A 19,378-nucleotide genomic window follows, 5' to 3' on the forward strand; every position below is an offset into this window, starting at 1 on the left:
ACAACGGATGCAATTACAACTAAATATTCAGGAGTGTATAAGACGTTCTCCGAATTCTTGTAGCGTTGGTTCAGGCTTTCGACAGTTAGCGCCATCGTCTTCGAAAGGAGCAACTGACTGTCAAAACTGCTGCAATGGTGGCTGTGGTGGCTATATAACGCCTGTCGAAGACGATGGATGCATTCGGCTTCCCAGAACGCCTGAAGATAGACGTTGACTGTGCATATTGTACCACAGACACAGTCCCTTTGCCTGTTCAGAGACGTTACTAACCCCGCCCAAAGATGTAAACAACCATGCAGTAGCAGCGCCTATTAGACGGAGGGGGTTCGACAGCCGATCAGTTCCAGTCATTCCACCAGAAGGAGGTATAGGTCTCGTGTTATCTGTGGTTCAACCGTGCCTAGACGCTCAATACCACTGTTCGATCGCGTCCTCATTCGTACTTTGTGAACCGAACCCATGTTGTTCAGACATGGAGGAGATACAGAGAGACAGGTTTTAGCCTGAATTGGCGCGGCAAGAAGTCCGAGAATGGAGAGGAACCAGGACGGCTTTGGTACATCAAGGACCTCGGAACGACTTCTCTTCTCCTACATGATTGTAATCGTTATGTAACTGTAGGAAGTAAGAACGAAGGCTTTTCAGCTGCTTCGTGGTTGTCTTTGTTGTTTCGATGCATTTATTTCCGAGGAATTGTAGACAGGCATTTCATCACCCTCTGTCTTTATAGTCAGCACAAAAAACCTCCACAAGTTACATGTGTTTGTCTTTAGAACACTCGCCCAAGGTGCTAACGCAAAGGCGTGCAAAAACTGAGTATTTGGACAGTCAGCTGCAGTTAAAAAACCAAAAACGAACAGAATCGCGGACATGAGCACGACTGTTACGCATGTCTTCTCTTCTGGGACGGGGAGACCCATGCGCTTGCCCACGGTTGCCCATGAGCATAAATCAGAGCATGCGTGACCTTGGACCGTTGCATGCGCTCCCTTGGCTCCTCGTGAAATGGTCGCATGCACCAAGCGTGGACGGTAAGTTGCACCGGTGTAATCGCGCCTTAGGAGTTCCGTTTTCGACCTATAGGGAAACTTCGTACTTAGCGCGTGAAACAGATCTCAGTTCGTAAATTTTATGTTCGCCAACGGTGCCCTATGGATCGTCTTTATCATATTCCTGCAAGCGTAACTTCATAACATTAACTTCTATCTGAAAGGCTTTTCCTGGGTCTTTGAAACTTCGCTGATGAGGTCTTTTACGTCGTTGCCTTTCGCTAGTTGGACATTTGTCAATCTGGCAGTCAACACCTCTTTAGTGCAAGTCTCTGTTTCACCGCGCTGTTCAGAGAACGCACCGAGGCACTTAGATAATTCTCCTTATTATTCGCACACCAGCCATCAAGTACGAGGGTGAGTCAAATGAAAACCTTAAATTTGTAATAACAAATCGAAATTTCACGTCGTTATCCTGTAAGTTGGTAAGCGTGCTACAAACAGCGTGCAGAATGGTCTATAGGTGGCAGCATAGTGTAGGTGCACACATACCATCACAGTTTCATTATAAAGATGGCCGCCCTACTTGCGATTTGTACCACGGAAGAACAGCGTTCTGTTATTCGGTTTTTATGTAGTGAAGGTGTGAAACCTATTGAAATTCGTCACAGGAGCAAGTCTACGAATGGAGTAGGAAGTTCGCAAATGGTGTGATTTCAGTGGAAGATGCTCCTCGTCCAGGTCAGGCACAACGAGTTGTGACTCCATAAAACATTGCAGCAGTTGAACCCATAGTGAAGGAAAACTGCCGAGTGACACTGAATGACATTGCAGAATGTTTACAGATTAGTCAAGGGTCAGCACGCCACTTTGTGCATGATGTGCTCCAGTTTCACAAAGTGCCTGCAAGATGGGTGCCATGGCAGCTGACTCCTGAAATGAGAGAACGACGTGTTGATGTTGGTGAAGAACTTCTTTGGCGCTTTGAAGGAGAAGGTGATGGCTTCCTTGCAAGAATCATTACTGGAGACGAAACCTGGGTTCACTTCCACCAAACGGAAACGAAGAGAGCGAGCAAGGAATGTCGCCATTCATCATCACCAAAACCAAAGAAATTTCGAACAGACTAGAGGGACAAACCAGTGCATCATACACAGATCCCCTAAAAAATCATCTGCAGTTTGCAATCAAACCAAAGCGACGTGGATTGCTGTCAGCAGGTGTCCTTTTGCAACATGACAATGGAAGGCCCCACACTGCCCGTACAACAGTTGCAACAATCACAGACCTGCATTTTGAGTGTCTTCATCATCCACCATACTCACCAGATCTCGCCCCAAGTGATTTCTGTAGGTTTGGACCACTCAAGACGCAATGGGAGGAAAGAAGTTCCGTTCTGATGAAGAGGTACGCCATGCGGTGCATGAGTGGTTGCACGGGCTACCAAAAGAATTTTTTTTCTATAGGAATTTATCCACTTTGTAAGTACTGGAAAACGTGAATTGAGCGTGGGGGAGATTTTGTTGAAAAGTGATACAGCTTTGTACCACTTCTGCACAATAAATAATATTTACAAAAATATTTAAGGTTTTCATTTCACTCGCTCTTGTATCTTATTTTGTTCTTTTCCACATTCGTCAAACTTACTTCCTAAAATGTGTGTCATTTTTTGTCTTAATTGTTCACTTAATTTGACAAGTTCTTTTCCTATCTTTTCCCCTCTGCTATTGAAATTTTTGGTTCGGAATTTTGCCTGATTCAGGGATAAGGCTTAGCATTCTGCACACATCCGCTGGCGCGGTTGCCATCGCATCTATGGCCCCGAAAACTTCCTCGAATGCAATGATGTTAACCCATGGCCCTTTGCGAAGATGCATTTTCTTTTATTACAAACTTTTCGTGTATATCCTGAAACTGCACCAGTAAAGCGGCGAATTCTTTAGCGGAGGGCATAGTCGCAGTATCAAATAATTTCAAACTCAAATTACTAAAATGGTTAACAAGCGAAAAGTACTTAATCTAGTTGAACAATCTAAATATTTGCGCCCGTCATCAAATGAGTAGCCCAGATGCAAAAGCCGCTAGATTCATTTTTTGTCGATTTTGAGTTGGGCACATTGCCGTATAGATTTTTTCAGCTACTACGAGATGGATTTGGTTTCAGGGTGCAAAACCCGATATAAACCGTTGAAAATTGCTGCAGAAAATCGTGTTCGGTTGCCTAAAGCCGCTGACTGCACATTGTCTTTGGGGGCGAAGACCGCTAAATAACCAACGTCTGCGAACCCGCCAAGTTCAACAAGCATGGTAGCCGCAGTGCCACGTCCTGATGCAAAACACGCAATTGACATCAGACTTACCAATTCATACACTCAAAGCCACCTATCAGTTTGTTACGATTAGAAGGAACATTTTTCTTATTCAGAATTAGGCTGGCTGCACCGTGGCGAACGCCTACACAACAATGAAGCTCTCGTATTGTCGAAATATACGCCGGTTAGGCACAGTTCAGCAGGGTTTTTGTTGAAGTATTTGCGTGAGTGTTTGGAAGAAAATGAGTGATCTCGTGGGTGGTTTAAATGCTGAAGATGGTACAAACGAAGTGTGAGTAATTAAATAGTAGGAATTCTGCAAGAAGTCGAATCCGTCGTAATACACTACTGGCCATTAAAATTGCTACACCACGAAGATGACGTGCTACAGACGCCAAATTTAACCGACACGAAGAAGATGCTGTGATATGCAAATGATTAGCTTTTCAGAGTATTCACAAAAGGTTAGCGCCGGTGGCGACACCTACAACGTGCTGACATGAGGAAAGTTTCCAACCGATTTCTCATACACAGACAGCAGTTGGCCGGCGTTGCCTGGTGAAACGTTGTTGTGATGCCTCGTGTAAGGCGGAGACATGCGTACCATCGCGTTTCCGACTTTGATAAAGGTCGGATTGTAGCCTATCGCGATTGCGGTTTGTCGTATCGCGACATTGCTGCTAGCGTTGGTCGAGATCCAATGACTGTTAGCAGAATATGGAATCGGTGGGTTCAGGAGGGTAATACGGAACGCCGTGCTGGATCCCAATGGCCTCTTATCACTAGCAGTCGAGATGACAGGCATCTTATCCGCATGGCTGTAACGGATCGTGCAGCCACGTCTCAATCCCTGAGTCAACAGATTGGGACGTTTGCAAGACAACAAACATCTGCACGAACACTTCGACGACTTTTGCAGCAGCATGGACTATCACCGCGGAGACCGTGGCTGCGGTTACCATTGACGCTGCATCACAGACAGGAGCGCCTGCGATGGTGTACTCAACGACGAACCTGGGAACACGAATGGCAAAACGTCGTTTTTTCGGATGAATCCAGGTTCTGTTTACAGTATCATGATGGTCGTATCCGCGTTTGGCGACATCGCGGTGAACGCACATTAGAAGCGTGTATTCGTCATCGCCATACTGGCGTTTCACCCGGCGTGATGGTAGGGGTGCCATTGGTTACACGTCTCGGTCACCTCTTGTTCGCAATGACGGCACTTTGAACAGTGGACGCTACATTTCAGATGGGTTACGACCCGTGGCGCTACCCTTCATTCGATCCCTGTGAAACCCTCATTTCAGCAGGATAATGCACGACCGCATGTTGCAGGTCGTGTACGGGACTTTCTTGATACAGAAAGTGTTGGACTGCTGCCCTGGTCAGCACATTCTCCAGATCTCTCACCAATTGAAAAAGTATGGTCAATGGTAGCCGAGCAACTGGCTCGTCACAAAACGCCAACCATTACTCTTGATGAACTGTGGTATCGTGTTGAAGCTGCATGGGCAGCTGTACCTGTACACGTCATCCAAGCTCTGTTTGACTCAATGCCCAATCGTATCAAGGCTGTTATTACGGACAGAGGTGGTTGTTCTGGGTACTGATTTCTCAGGATCTATGCACCCAAATTGGGTAAAAATGTAATGACATGTCAGTTCTAGTATAATATAATTGTCCAATGACTACCCGTTTATCATCTGCATTTCTTCTTGGTGTAGCAATTTTAATGGCCAGTAGTGAAGTTGAAAATGACCAGGATGAGGCTGAGGGTGACGGTCCGTCCTGGAAAAGGAAGAGACGTCCTGATCAGTGGAAGAGAAATGTTTCCAAAACAGAAAAGTAATAATATGAAAAGTATTACCAAAACAATTTTATGTAATGAAAACTGTGTTGACACTAATTGTTATAAGCTCAACAAATTCGTGGTACGATGTGTGTTCTCCTCTACACAGTGGCTCAGTCTGACCAATTTCATAGGAAATTCCTCCAAAACTGAAACTGGTAACTGTCTGGCAACAAACTAAGAGGGTATGATTTTTCACACTCTCTGTTCTCGCTTTAAACAACTTGGTTCGTCTATCGCCTCCTCTCGTTTCTTCTTCATCTAAAATATTGTGGCACAACCCAGTAAACCTACATTTCTTATTTTGTAAAACTGGCAAAAAATCCATTTTCCAAACAGCAACGTTTTCAATGTCCTCGTCCATCTTTTTCGGAAAAGAAAAATAGGTGGTGATGGTTCGTTTCCATTTTCGTCGTTGTCGGATCTTCTATTAGGGCACGTGGCAGAGACATGTTGAGCAAAGTTACTGCTCTACCACTCTCAGGTACTTTTCTGGTACAACGTTTGGTGAATTTTCCTTACGTTTTGTACAGCAGATTCGTTACATCTTAGTTTTTCAAAGGGATGTTTACAATCAGGCATTTTGGGAAGGCCATGGGTTTGCATCTGAAATAAAGTCCCATACTTATGTGTGCAGAAGCGGTAAACAGTGAACAGGATGGGGCAGATGGGGCGGGGAGGGGGGACCACATCACATGTCCACATGTCTTGACAAGTAGACAGAAACCAGTGCACGCAGATAAAATAAAAGGGATACTAAGCACGATTAGCAAAGTTAAAATCAAGAAGCTTATATAAAAATGAATTTCGGATGTAAGGTCCGCCAGTCATGCATAACTGTAGGATCTTACATTCAACAATTTTAACTGCAAACATGGTAAACACAAGGAGCTGCAAATCCAAATGATAAAAGGCGTGATTAAACCACAGTATTCGCACAAAATTACATTTTTTACTGTCAACATCCTCTTCCCCAGTGCTTGCTTAAAATCCACTCCAATGGACAATGCCTGCAAAAGTGAAACTGGGAGCAACCTGACAACAGTGTAAGAGTACTGCAAGGCACAACTACGTGGAGTTGCGCGCACTGCTTGCTGCTTGCTGCGAGAGCTACTGCATTTAACACAAATGTTCTTCGGTTCATTCCCTTGAAATGCCACTCGTGGCGAGAAACCAACACCCGAAGAGTCTATTTAAGTAGCGAACTGAGCATAACGAAGAGAACCCTGAAAACATTGTCAAATACGATTACTAAGGAAGTATTTTTGCCAAGATTTCATTATTGGCTTTTGTGCTCCATATGCTGATACATGTTTGACACGCTTATCTCTGGAAAATAGTAGTGAAGTGGAAAAACGAAGCGCCGAAAAGGAGAGTCTCAAATCCAGCTCAAGGTACACAGACTGAGAACTTACGTGGTCTACACAAAGCTGAAAGAAAATAACGACGTTGAAATAACTCTCAGTTAAGATAGTCGAAAGAATCTAGAACTGCTAAAGGTGCCAGACCAAGCAGCCTGTCGCGCGGTCTGAGTCATCTTGTCGTGGTCTGCGCGGCTTCCCCCGTCGGAGGTTCGAGTACTCCCTCGGGCTTGGGTGTGTGTGTGTTGTCCTTAGCGTAAGTTAGATTAAGTAGTGCGTAAGCTTATGGACCGATGAACTCAGCAGTTTGGTCCCATAAGACCTTACCATAAATTTACCAAGCGGCCTATCATTCCCGTCAAATGTATCTCTGCAACTTTACAGTCTGCCAGGGCTCCTCAGAGTCCCCCCAGAACACCGACACTGTGTTTTCGTACATTTGGTTGCTATGTGAATATGCCAAAGGATCAAAGCAAATAGCGTCAGTGGTTCACCACAGACTAACTCACCCGAACTTCGAAGAAGCGAAAAAACTCCAGCTGTTTTCCGACGGAAGTGGCGTCAGAATAAAAACAGGACGATGATCAGTGTGCAATATCACTGGTTTCTTCTCGAAGCTCCCGACAACCTAGAAGAAATAGAACTGTGGTTCCCAATTGTGGGAACCTTTATCCAACCTGACAAGGTTTCTGGTAACATCGAAAGAGAACTTCGCATCGGAAACCCATCTGTACACAATCAGCACATTGAGAAATTTGCCACGGTAGAACGTCTAGGACCAAATAAATGTAGTGTCGAAGATTGAAAAGAACACACAGAAGACTCAGTGAAAGTTGCTTCTAACAGATATTTCCAGATTCAAAAAGCCAATTGTGATCGCGTAAAGCAAAAACAAGCAGATTTATCTAGTTCTTGGAGAGGACATCAACAGTTTTGAATTTGGAGAGGCGAAGAGCATTCTGAAGAAAACAAAAAATTCAGCAAAGCAAACGACTCAACACCAATCACAGCTGGGGTAGAACTTTCAGAAACCAAACTAGAAGGCGTGAAAAAGCTTTTGGAGCCTCGCTTTGGTGAAGACTGAGCGAGCAATGACAAACTCAAGATTCTACACCAAGTTGTTCAAGGAGCACGCAGGCACTGCTAAGTCGCTCCTGCTGCTGCCAACGCTGAGATCGAGGAAGAAGCTAGAAGCGATTTTCAGTTGTTTGACAGCGTCGAGATCGATGTCACTTAAAAGTAAATCTCTGCCAATTTCATTTTCTAGAGTTGTTTGTCGCTGTATTAACTAAGATTCAACTTTCCGCCATTTTTTTGTTTTCTAACACTTCGAAGATATTTTACTAAGCTTCAATTTGTAGCTTATTTTATTTTGTGCAGTACCTTCTGATATCGAAAGCACGATTGTAAATTTTTTTTAAAAAACATGATGTTGAACATTCATTTCTGTTCTCATTTTGAAGTTAAATAAGTCAATTTTTCCTGGCAAAATAATGTCACTTTTGAATTTTTATATGTCAATTTTTTAAAAATTTTCAGACTTCTCTTTGAAATAAAATGTATTTTGTTTATATTCGCAGCAACTGAATTCTTCTCGTCTGTCATTCCTAACATATCACCAAATAGCGGTTTTACAACCGAATGTATGTTTGGTAATTGGACTGATACGTTTGCAAATCCAGTTAACTTTATAAATCGCCTGCAAAACCGCTAAGTCAATATTTCACTTAAGATTTCAATGCATAAAACAAAATAGCAGATTTCAGCCACTAATACCGCGTAAGTAATCGTTTTTACTTAGTCTTTAAAAAGAAATGATGTCTTAAACTACAATAGTTACGTTGGTACGAGTTTTTCACGACTATCTCAGTTTTGCTCATCACGCAGTCAGCGCCTTTGGCATCTGGGCTACTCAAACGAGACTCAGGCAATCCCTAGCTGCTTACCCTTAATTTACTTTGCCTGGGATGCAATACGATGCGGTGCCGAGCTAATCCGACGAATGACGCGCTACAATCGCGTCACAATGAGGCGACATGGTTTGGCAGTGATGCCCATTTAGTGCCCTACGTGAGAGACAGAAATGACCACAGCTTTACTTCTGCCAGCTGTGAGTACCGGGCGTGGGTCGTGCTTCGGTAGCTCAGTTGGTAGAGCACTTGCCCGCGACAGGCAAAAGTCCCGAGTTCGAGTCTCGGTCGGGCACACACTTTTAATCTGCCAGGAAGTTTCATATCAGCGCACACTCCGCTGCAGAGTGAAAATCTCATTATTGGTGTATGTGTTGTCCTTAGCGTAAGTTAGTTTAAGTTAGATTAAGTAGTGTGTAAGCCTAGAGACCGATGACCTCAGCAGTTTGGTCCCACAGTCCTTACCACATATTCCCAATTGTCAATCTCTCGACAACCTCTAGTTAAATAAATTTTCTTTCTCATTTAAGGACAATCCAGGAAATGGACGCATTAAATTTTCCAGTAGAGGAAAAGCTTTATCTCCAGTCAACACTAATGTGGCTTTTAGTGTAGTACCGGGTAGTTCTTTCGATGGTGTCCACTTTTGTGGAACTTTCAAAATATTATTGTACAAATCACTTGCCCTAGATGTCCCCATCTGATTTTTTGTCGTAACCTGCAACAGCAAATGCTATTAATCTGCAGTTACTGTGAGCTAAAGCTAATAAAGCAAGTGAAAAAAACTGTAATGTAGTGCATTGACTGAGAATGAGAGGGCACTTAATACGAAGGTGCGTACATCAGTGTCCCCCATAGAGTTGGGAAATTTCCAACTGGCATACATATGTTGTGCAGCAGTTTGAAGCTGTGACATGGGAGGATTAGTCAGGTGTACAGGTCTCTGAATTTCCCATATTACAGCACACATTTTATACAGACATTTTGCGACTGTACTTAGAACCATCTGAAATGATTGTGATAGTGCATTGAAAGACATTCCACCAACAATTATTTGAAAAAAGACTGAAATGATCAGAACCGAACAATCCAAAGGATCTTTGTAGGATTTGCAGTCAATGTGGTAAGGGCAAAAAATATTTCATTCATTATAAAATCTACTTAATTATTTTTAATTATTTACACGTTATTCATGTTTTTATTTCTAGGCAATGCAGTGAAGACTAAAAAAAACTCTTCTAGAACCTTCACAATACGAATGGTACGAGGTACTTATGACTTCTAGAACCTTCACAATACGAATGGCACGAGGTACTTATGACTTCATGTTAAATTTAACATTTCACAGAGGAAAAGAACTGTATCTCAACTTGGCAACATACAGTTGTCAAACGCTGTTACAGGTACACAGAGTGCTTCAGCTGACAAGTGCAACCAGTGTTCATCAGAAGTCAGCTGTCGGAGGCTATTAGAAAGTTCAGAGTGTAGCACTTCAATGCCTCCACTCTCACTCTCCCTATACCCAGGTAACCAAAATAAGAGACCAAGGAAGTCTACAAATGCGGAATTAGTCAATATCGAAAAACAAAACCTGAAACTAATTGCGTAGCAAATGTCAAAAGGGGAAACACAAATGCACGGTTATCGTTTTGTACTGAGTTTGCTGGCCTATCGCCTGAAGCTCAGAGGAGACATATATTCAAAATGCAGTAGATTTTATTGGAAGAACTGGAAAATGTTCAAAGGCCTAGATCTAGGTGAGGGGGGGGGGGGGGGAGGGGCAAACCCGATATCTCCACAGACGGTAATTTCAGGGGTCGCCAAATTCATATTCTTGAAGAAAAAAACTTTGTTTCAGAAAGTGACTAACATGCAGCACACGTTGGTCTATTGAATGTTCATATGTTGGTTTTTGAACATTTTAATATAATTAAAATTTAAATTTGAACGAATTATAAGTTGATTTTTGAATGTGTTTGTAGTGTACATGATATCTCTGCCTGGGGAATCCCTGTCACATCTAGAAATAAAAACTCTCCTGCAGACAAAAGGGGGCGGGGCTATAAGAGCTGAGCTGACTAAATTCGAACAGGTGAATGCACATCACTGTTTGTTTATCTGGTTGTCATAATTATTAGCGAAATCCATAGATTCAGACTACCAGAACGACTAACAGGAATAACAGGTAATGAAGATGACATACTATCATTTAAATAGTTCACCATTTGGATCTCCATATGGGGACTACTTACTGGGATGCTGTCATCATTACAATCGAAACTGGCATTCTCTGGGTTGAAATGTGGAACATTAGATCCTGTAACTGGGAATATGGGTTAGGGAATTTTGAAAAAGAAAATGTGTAGGTCGTAATTAGATATAGTGAGAATTGGTGAAATGCAGTGACAGGGAGAACAGGACTTCTAGTCAGGTGAGTATAGAATTATAAAAGCAAAATCAAGTAGGAGAAGTGCATTAGTAGGTGTAATAATGAATAAGAAAATAGGAATGTGGGTAAGCTGTGATAATAAGCATTGTGAACATATTAATCATAGTCAAAACAGACACAAAGCCAACACCCAGTAGTACAAGTTTATATGATTACAAGCTCCACAGTTAACGAAAAGATTGAATGCCTTCATGATGAGATAAATGAAATTGTTCAGACAGTTAAGAAAGATGAAAATTTAATTGTGATGAGGAACTGGAATTCAATAGCAGAAAACAGAAGGGGGAAAATGTAGGAGAAAATCATTGAGGGCAAGGAGTAAAAGATAAAGTTGTCTGATAGAATTTTTCGCATAGAATAATTTAGTCGTCACAGAAATCTAGTTTAAGAACCATTTAAGAAGACTGTATATGTGGAAATACCTGAGACACTGGAAGGTTCAACAATATCATACACAAAGATTTCGAAACCAGATTTTAAACTAAGACATTTCCAGGGGCAGATGTGGACTCTTACTATATTTTATTGGCTATGAACAGCAAATTAAAAGTGAAGGAATTGGAAGAAGGTAGGAAATTAAGACCTGGATGAACTGAAGGAGCTTGAGGCTGTTGAAAATTTCAGAGGAAACATAAGGTAATCTATGAATGAAACAGGGGAAAAGAGTACATCAGAGGACGAAATGGTAGCTTTGAAAGATGACATTGTGAAGGCAACAGATCAAATAGTTAGAAATATGTGAACTAGCAGGTATATTTGGATAACACAAAATATATCGAATTTAAATGACAAAAGAGGAAAATATTAAAATGCAGGAATGAAGCATGCGAAAGAGTATATAGGTGTCTAAAAACATAGATTGACTACTAATGCAAAATGGCTAAGCGGGAAGGCTAGAGGACAAAAGCAAGGTTGCACAAGCATGTATGACTAAGAGCATAGTAGATGACTTGTACAGTAAAATTAGAGAGACTTATGGTGAAAAGAGGAGCACCTGTATGTACATCAACAGTTCATATGGAATACTAGTACAAAGCAAAGAAGAGAAACCTGAAAGGTGGGAGTAATATGTAGAAGAGCTATTCTAGCGAAATGGACTAGAAGGCAGTATTATAGAAAGAGGAGAGGAAGTAAATGAAGATAAGGTGGTAGAATATGGCAGCAATGAAAAACCTAAGTTGAACTAAGGCCCATGGAGTAGACGAAAATCCCTCATGAGTAATGAGATCCTTGGGAGAGTCAGCCACTACAAAACTGTTCTACATGGTGTGCAAGATAGGGAGGTGAAATAACCTCTTATTTAAAGAAGAAGGCAGGTGCTGACAGGTGTCGATATTACCGAACTATCAGTTTACTAAGTCATAGTTGCAAACATAGTATCAGGTGTAGGCTTTAATTTGAGGAAGAAATTTCTGAGAATGTACGTTTGGAGCAGAGCATTGTGTGATAGTGAAACATACACACTGTGGGAAAACTGGAACAGAAAGGAATCGAAGCATCTGAAACGTGGTGCCACAGAAAAAATGTTGAAAATTAGGGAACAGATAAGGGAAGTTACGAGGAGGTTCCCAGCAGAAACAGGGAGGAAAGGAATATATGGGAAACACTGAAAATATAAGGGATAGGATGACAGGACATCCCTCCAGACATCAGGAAATAACTTCCATGGTACTAGAGGTAGCTGTAAATAATAAAAACTGTAGAGGAAGACAGAAACTGGAGTACATCCAGCAAGTATTTGAGGACATAGGTTGAAAGCTCTACCCTGAGATGGAAAGGTTGGCACAAGAAAAGAATTCATGGAGGGTCACATCAAACCAGTCAGAACAATGATGACTCAAAAAAAGGTGAAAATACAACACGAATTATTTACAGAAGAAGGAAAAAAACTGGCAGGAGCCTATTTCAGGGAAGATCAGTTTACGTTCTGGAGAAATGTATAAACACATGAGGCAGTACTGACCCATGACTTATCTTTTAGAAGATAGTATGAAGGAAAACAAACCTACATTTATAACATTTGTAGATGTAGAGGACGTTGTAGACAATATTGACTGAAACATTTGAAAGTTTGAAGGTAGTACTAAAAAACCTACTGTGGACAGCTGTATGGAAATAACTGTTCCAGTTTATAAGTTCAACACATGAGCAGGCACAGAAGTTCATTTCCAGTCGCCAAAATGGGTTTAGATGAGTATTGGATAGATGTTTTTCTAGGAGGATATTGGATGTATTTTTATTTCTAGTCTCTCATCCATTTTGAATTTTTTACATTTAATCGTAATTTTGCATTTTGTTTTGCCTGTTTTTTTGGTTGTATTGATGAGTTGTAAGAATCAAAGAAAGTAAAATATTACAGTCCACCAAATATGATCAAGACAGTTGTGAATAAAAAGCTCTCAATACCTGTTCTGAAGCTAGTACAGTACAACGAAACCACAAAATCATCCATACTGCCTCTCAGGTGACACTGAATGTCCTTTTAGTGTTGTATCTCTCTCTCACACACACTCTCATTTATGTTCTTGTGTATTTTAGTGTGTCTGTCTGTAATTTTCTCTTATTGACAGAGCAGTAAATGCCGGTCCAGTAACATCTAACATCTGAACATTTTCAGCGCTATCGCATCATTTGATTAAGTTTCTCACATCTGTAATTGAGAGCTTTGTTCAATATCTCCATTCATATGAGTCTGTCGAAAATTCTTCCTGGTAACTTTTTTCTCTCTATGCCTGTCTGTAATTTCAATTAGTAGCTTGGTGATAACAACTGTGATTAAAAGAAAGGCTAAGGTTAATTACTCCTGTAAATACCAGAGGAAGGTTTTGCCTGAATTGTGTGGATGGAAGATGTAAGGCAGGTGCCCATTTGGCTAAGAACTGACAAGACCAGGAGAGGATCTGTTCCAAGAGACACAAATAATATGAGATGTTGCCCCAGGGAAGTGTAATAGAGTCCTATATTAATGACTTAGCAGACAGTTAACATGGGGGTTTGTGACTACTCTCAGACAATGCTGTAGTCAGGGGTAGAGATCAGTATTAGTTAGAAATCCGGAAAAACAGAGACCTTGTTTATAGATGCCTGGATTTTGACTGTGCATGAAACATTAAACCTCGAAAATCATTCTGTAGTGGAGAATGAGCACCTTGCAACACTTTGTCTTGACAGTCCGCATTAACTCATCAGGAGATTTCTGTAATATGCTCCTACGATAGTTTCTCCTTGCGAGTGTATTCTGTTTGCACGACACCCTGTCAGTAACAAAAGATACTCATCACCATTGAACCTTGGAAGCTTCAGCTGTTCCAGTGATGTGGTGAATCCACATGTTTCCATTGATTGCTTTGCTCCTTTATCTCAAGTTTATAGTAATAGACCTGGAACTTGTCCATACTAACCACCCAAATAAAGAAGTCATCTTTATTGACCTGTTAGAGCAGTTATATTTCTGCTACTGTCTCTTTTTGGCGCACTTTTTAAATGTAAAAACAAATAGTCTGATTAAAAGTAGTTGATAGTTGACACTTCATGCATTGTAACTTGTTTCCTCCAATCATAGCACTCAATTTCATACACGAAACGTTCCCCGTTTCCAAACTGCCCCTCAATTAGTTCACTTCAAACTCCTTGTCTGGCTTTCCTTTTCGATGAGTTTGGATCCAAAATCCTAGGTGTGGCCCATTTGTTTCGTATTTCATAGCACATGCAACCACACCAAAACCAACAGACACACACACAATGATGCCAACGAAATAAAAACGTTTCATACAAAGCACTAACAAAACAATACTGGATCTTCCTGCACAAGACGCGATACAGCATCGTTTATGCATATATTGTAATCACAGAGATACGCTTACAGTAGATAAGCTTTGCACAACACTGAGTGAAGGTGAATTTTTAAAGCTTATATCGTTGTTATTGAGACACTAACGTCATAAATACAACAGCCTTTTGCACTGTAATAGCATAGTGTAGTAGTTAGAATATAATTCTGATATGGACAAGGTTGAATGTCCGAATCTCGTCAAATGCAACGAAACGTTTTACTTTTCTAAATCTAAAAGACTTTGATTATCATATTTATTCATTTAACTGGTTTCAATGTAATTTTTTTATTTCTAATACTTAGCCAGGTCATTTTCATCATGGTTTGGCTCTTTATTTGCTCTTTATTTTTCTTCCTGTCACTCATTTTTCGTTTGGAATCCACTTGTGTCGCCTGTAATCTGCAGCGAAGTGTCAGCCAGGTCTGCTTAACAGTTGGTAGTGTGGTAACCCCTGTAGAAACTGTGAGGACAGTTTGAGGTAACCAATGACTGCAATGAATTACACCTTTGCATAATACAGAGTGGTAATATTATAAAAGAATCAAAAGCATTCTGTAATCTTTTTAATAAACATTTCATATCACCAACAGTAAGTCCAACACACACTTTAGAAATGTACTGAGAGATACCAAATCAGCCCCCCCCCCCCACAAGCAGTGAGTTTTGAATTTGATGAGGTTCAAGAAAATTATATAAACAAGGTAACCCTTGCATTAAAGAACAAATACACAGCTGGTTTGTATGGCACGTATAGCCTAGTAGTTACAAATGCATAAAGGATATAGTCAAACCACAAATGTACCTTGTAAACTTCAGTAATAGGGAAAGGACTTATCCTAGTAGTCTAAAAATAAGTATTGTTAAACCAGTGCATAACAAGGGGAATACAAAATATGTTAAAACTACTGCCCAGTATCATTGATCCATACCTTTAGTAAGATTTTTGAAACGATTGTCGTTTCTCAGCTGTCTGCTTATTTTACAAAGAACAAATTGTTAACGGCATTGCTTTAGGAAAGGTCAGTGCACAACTGTTGCAGTTGCTGATTTCTCCAAAAAGTGTACCCCCTCCTAGACCGAGGTATAAAGACAGTAGGCAAATTCTTAGATCTTTCCAAAGCCTTTCACTCAGTCAACCATGGGTTGCTCATCAAGGACTCCTTGATACAATAACTCACCACATACTTGACAAATCACTAACAGCGTACTGAACTTTCACGTAAAATAGATAATAAGGTAACAGATTTCCAGTCTTCTTGAGATACAGAAATCGAGGGGATACTGCAGGGACTGATACTTGGCCCCTTTCTATTCTTGGTTCTACTCACATCTATTAACTTATGCTGATGACACCTCCCTCTTATTTTATAAAAACGACTTTGAGGCATTACATTCGGCTGCAACTAAGAGTGTGACAGAAGTAACCATCTATTCTCTACACTAGGGTCTAACTACGAACATCAATAAATCCCAGCTACTAACATTTAAAACAATGATTTTGACGAGGCTGAAATAAACAATATTTGTGGTATTACATCAGCATAAACGGTTAACATTAAATTTCTTCATGTTCACCTGGACAAAAGTCTACGTTGAGTAAACCATATTACTTCTTTAGGTGATAAACTCAGCAGTAGCTTGTCTCTGATAAGTCAGCTGGCAAAAATAGTCCCAAGTCAAACGCTAAACATTGTTTACTACAAAACAATTTACCCTCTTCTTAATTATGGTACTGAACTTTGGGGTTGTGTGGCAGGCCTGCACCTGAATAGGATATTAGTATTAGAAGAAAGAGCCACTAGGAATGTGCATGGACTAAAGTCCAGAGAGTCCTATTGTGAAATCTTTGCCCAACATAAATATTTAACAGTATATTCCTTGTTTTTGTATAAACTTTCTATATGTTACCTGAATAGTAAAAACAAAGTAAATAAGTGCAGTGAGACACAATTATGATAACAGACATAAGGATAACTACCTCAGGCAGAGAACAAATTTAAAAATAACTAACAATAGCCCTTATATTAATGGGTGGATATGGTCCAACAAGCTGCCACGTGCTTTGAAAACTTGTGTACCAAAGCTGTTCCAGAGGTAGTTAAAAGCCTTATTAGTAAATATGTTTATATTCACTGAGTAAATTTTAATCTACTTGCCCTCTGTTGTAACATGCAATATAATTAGAATAGTAAAGTGAATGAACGTACCACTACTGTATGTAGGTCTTACCTATATTAATCCACTCAACCTATGAGTGATGTTAGCAAAAGTCATCAGCTTGATGGCCTACATGCAAAAAATCTAAATAAATGAATAAATATATAAGTAAATATTCACAACAATTAAGCTTCTAGAAATAGATGTTGGCTTAAATAAGTAGCTTTTCAGTTTGATGCCTTTTTCTCATATGATTTAGCTTCTGAAGTTTCTACTCCTTACCTTCTATTTCAGATATAACAGAAGCCTCCCTCATGTGTTAATTCTTATATTGTTAATGGGCCATGCTGAATCATTTGTGACATGGAGAGCGTCTTCACAATCTCTGCTTTGTCGTCAGTTCACTAAACTAAATTAAATATCAGAAGGAATCGATGACTGTGATGTTGTACACTGGTTGAGCTGAGCTGCCTAGTAAGAAATGTTATTCCTCATTTGCACTCTGTGGCCTCTTTCCTTGTGAACATGTGAGAGGAGGGTCAGTTGTGTATCTGTAGAGAGCGAGTCAGTCTAACGCGTGTGTGTGTGTGTGTGTGTGTGCAGTGTAGTGTCATGTTAGTGTTGTATGATGGTGATGAGAAAAGGGAGAGGGTGAAACCCCATGTTAGGACATAGCCTACTCGTCTCGAGCAGTAGCAAAGGGATTCTGAGCTTAGCGTCCTCTCCAATGTAAGGATTGCTGTAAACAGTGCCACATACCCTCACTTAATGAGACAATGCAGAGAGATATGAAATTTATTCTGGGACATTGATGTAAAGACTGGTGATCAAGAACGATACACCGTCACCTCTACTCCCCTTGCTGGTGGAATACTGGCAATGAAAATTTCGTCCACCATCAGAGTTTGAACTGGCTTATCTCTTAGTAGAACACCATTGCACAGATGTGCCTTATCGATCTCAGCTGTGGAGGCGAGTCATCTGTTTACTAAAAAATTAGTCATTCTTGACTCAAAATGTTTAGTTCATTTTACAAACACCTGTCATAGACAAATGCATGAATGATGAGGAAACATATAAATAGCTAATTGTCGTAGACTGATGCTGTATTAGTTTCATTTTAATGCAGTGGTCTTCAGTGCAAAGAGTGATTTTATGCAGCTATTCACATTACACAAGCGTATTGCAACTTACCCATTTTAACCTACTTACTGCAGTTAAGCTTTGTTCTCCCTGTACAGTTTTATCTTCCACATTTCCCTCCATTACGAAATTGGTGGTTCATTAATGCCTCAGCATGTATCCCATCAACTGATTCCTGCCTTTAGTAAATGTATGTAGTAAATTTCATTTCTCCACAATTCTATTCAGTACCTACTCATTAGTTTGGAGATCTGCCCATCTAATCTTACGAATTCTTCTGTAGCACCACATTTCAAAAATTTCTGTTCTCCTCTGGTCTGGTCTGGTTATAGCCCACATTTCACTTCCATATAAGGCTACATATCAGATAAATGCCTTCAGATAAGACTTCTAAACATTTAAATTTATATTCGATTTTAATAAAGTACTTTCAACTACTCTTTCCTTTTCAGTACCTTCATCTCTTATAACTGCAGGCTGTTTTCCATACAAGTTGTGAATAACGTTTCACTCCCTGTATTTTCCATCCAAGCTTCTGACTTTTGCAGAGAGTATTCCTAAAACATTCTCAAAAGCTTTTTCTAAATATATGTATGTTTACCTTCATGAACCTATCTTTTAAGATAAGTTGAAATGACAGTATTACCTCACGTCTTCATTTCTCTTGAATCCAAAGTCATCTTCTTCAAGTTTTATTTCCACTTCCATGAATCTATAAATAAATCATGTCAGTGTTCTGCAAACTTGACTTATTGAATTAATAATTCATTAGTATTTGCACTGGCACCATCTGCCATCTTTGAAACTGTAATTATTACATATTGAAGTCTGGGGGTATTTCCCTTGTCTCATGTATCTTGCATACCTGGAAAAGTAGTAGAACCTCATAACTCTGTGAGAATTTAGTTTACTCCTGGTGCCTCATTTCTACTTACATATTTCAGTACCCTCTCAAATTCTTTTTGCAGAACTGTTACACTTGTCTTATCTTCATCAACTTTCTCTATCCTTTATAATATATTGTCTTAAAATTTGTTCCTGTTGTATATAATTTCGGTACATTCCTTCTGTCTTTCAACTTCCACCTCTCTTACTACTGGTTTTGCCATTCAAGCTCTTAATATTGATTCTAGTACATCTCTTTCATCCGAAGGACTCTTTAATTTTCCTGTAAATGGCATCTATCTTTCCTAAAGCCATGCACACTTCTACAATTTTGCCTTTCTCCTGTAATCAGTCTTGCTTTTCCATTTTTATTTTACATTTTCTGCCAGTCTAATTTTTTAGATGTCTCTATTTCTTTTGCCTATTTCATTTTATGCTTTTTTGTATGAGGGTTATCCAGAAGGTTGGTTTTCAATCATTACAG

Source organism: Schistocerca gregaria, chromosome 2 (assembly GCF_023897955.1).
Source record: "Schistocerca gregaria isolate iqSchGreg1 chromosome 2, iqSchGreg1.2, whole genome shotgun sequence".
NCBI classification, from domain to species: Eukaryota; Metazoa; Arthropoda; class Insecta; order Orthoptera; family Acrididae; genus Schistocerca; species Schistocerca gregaria.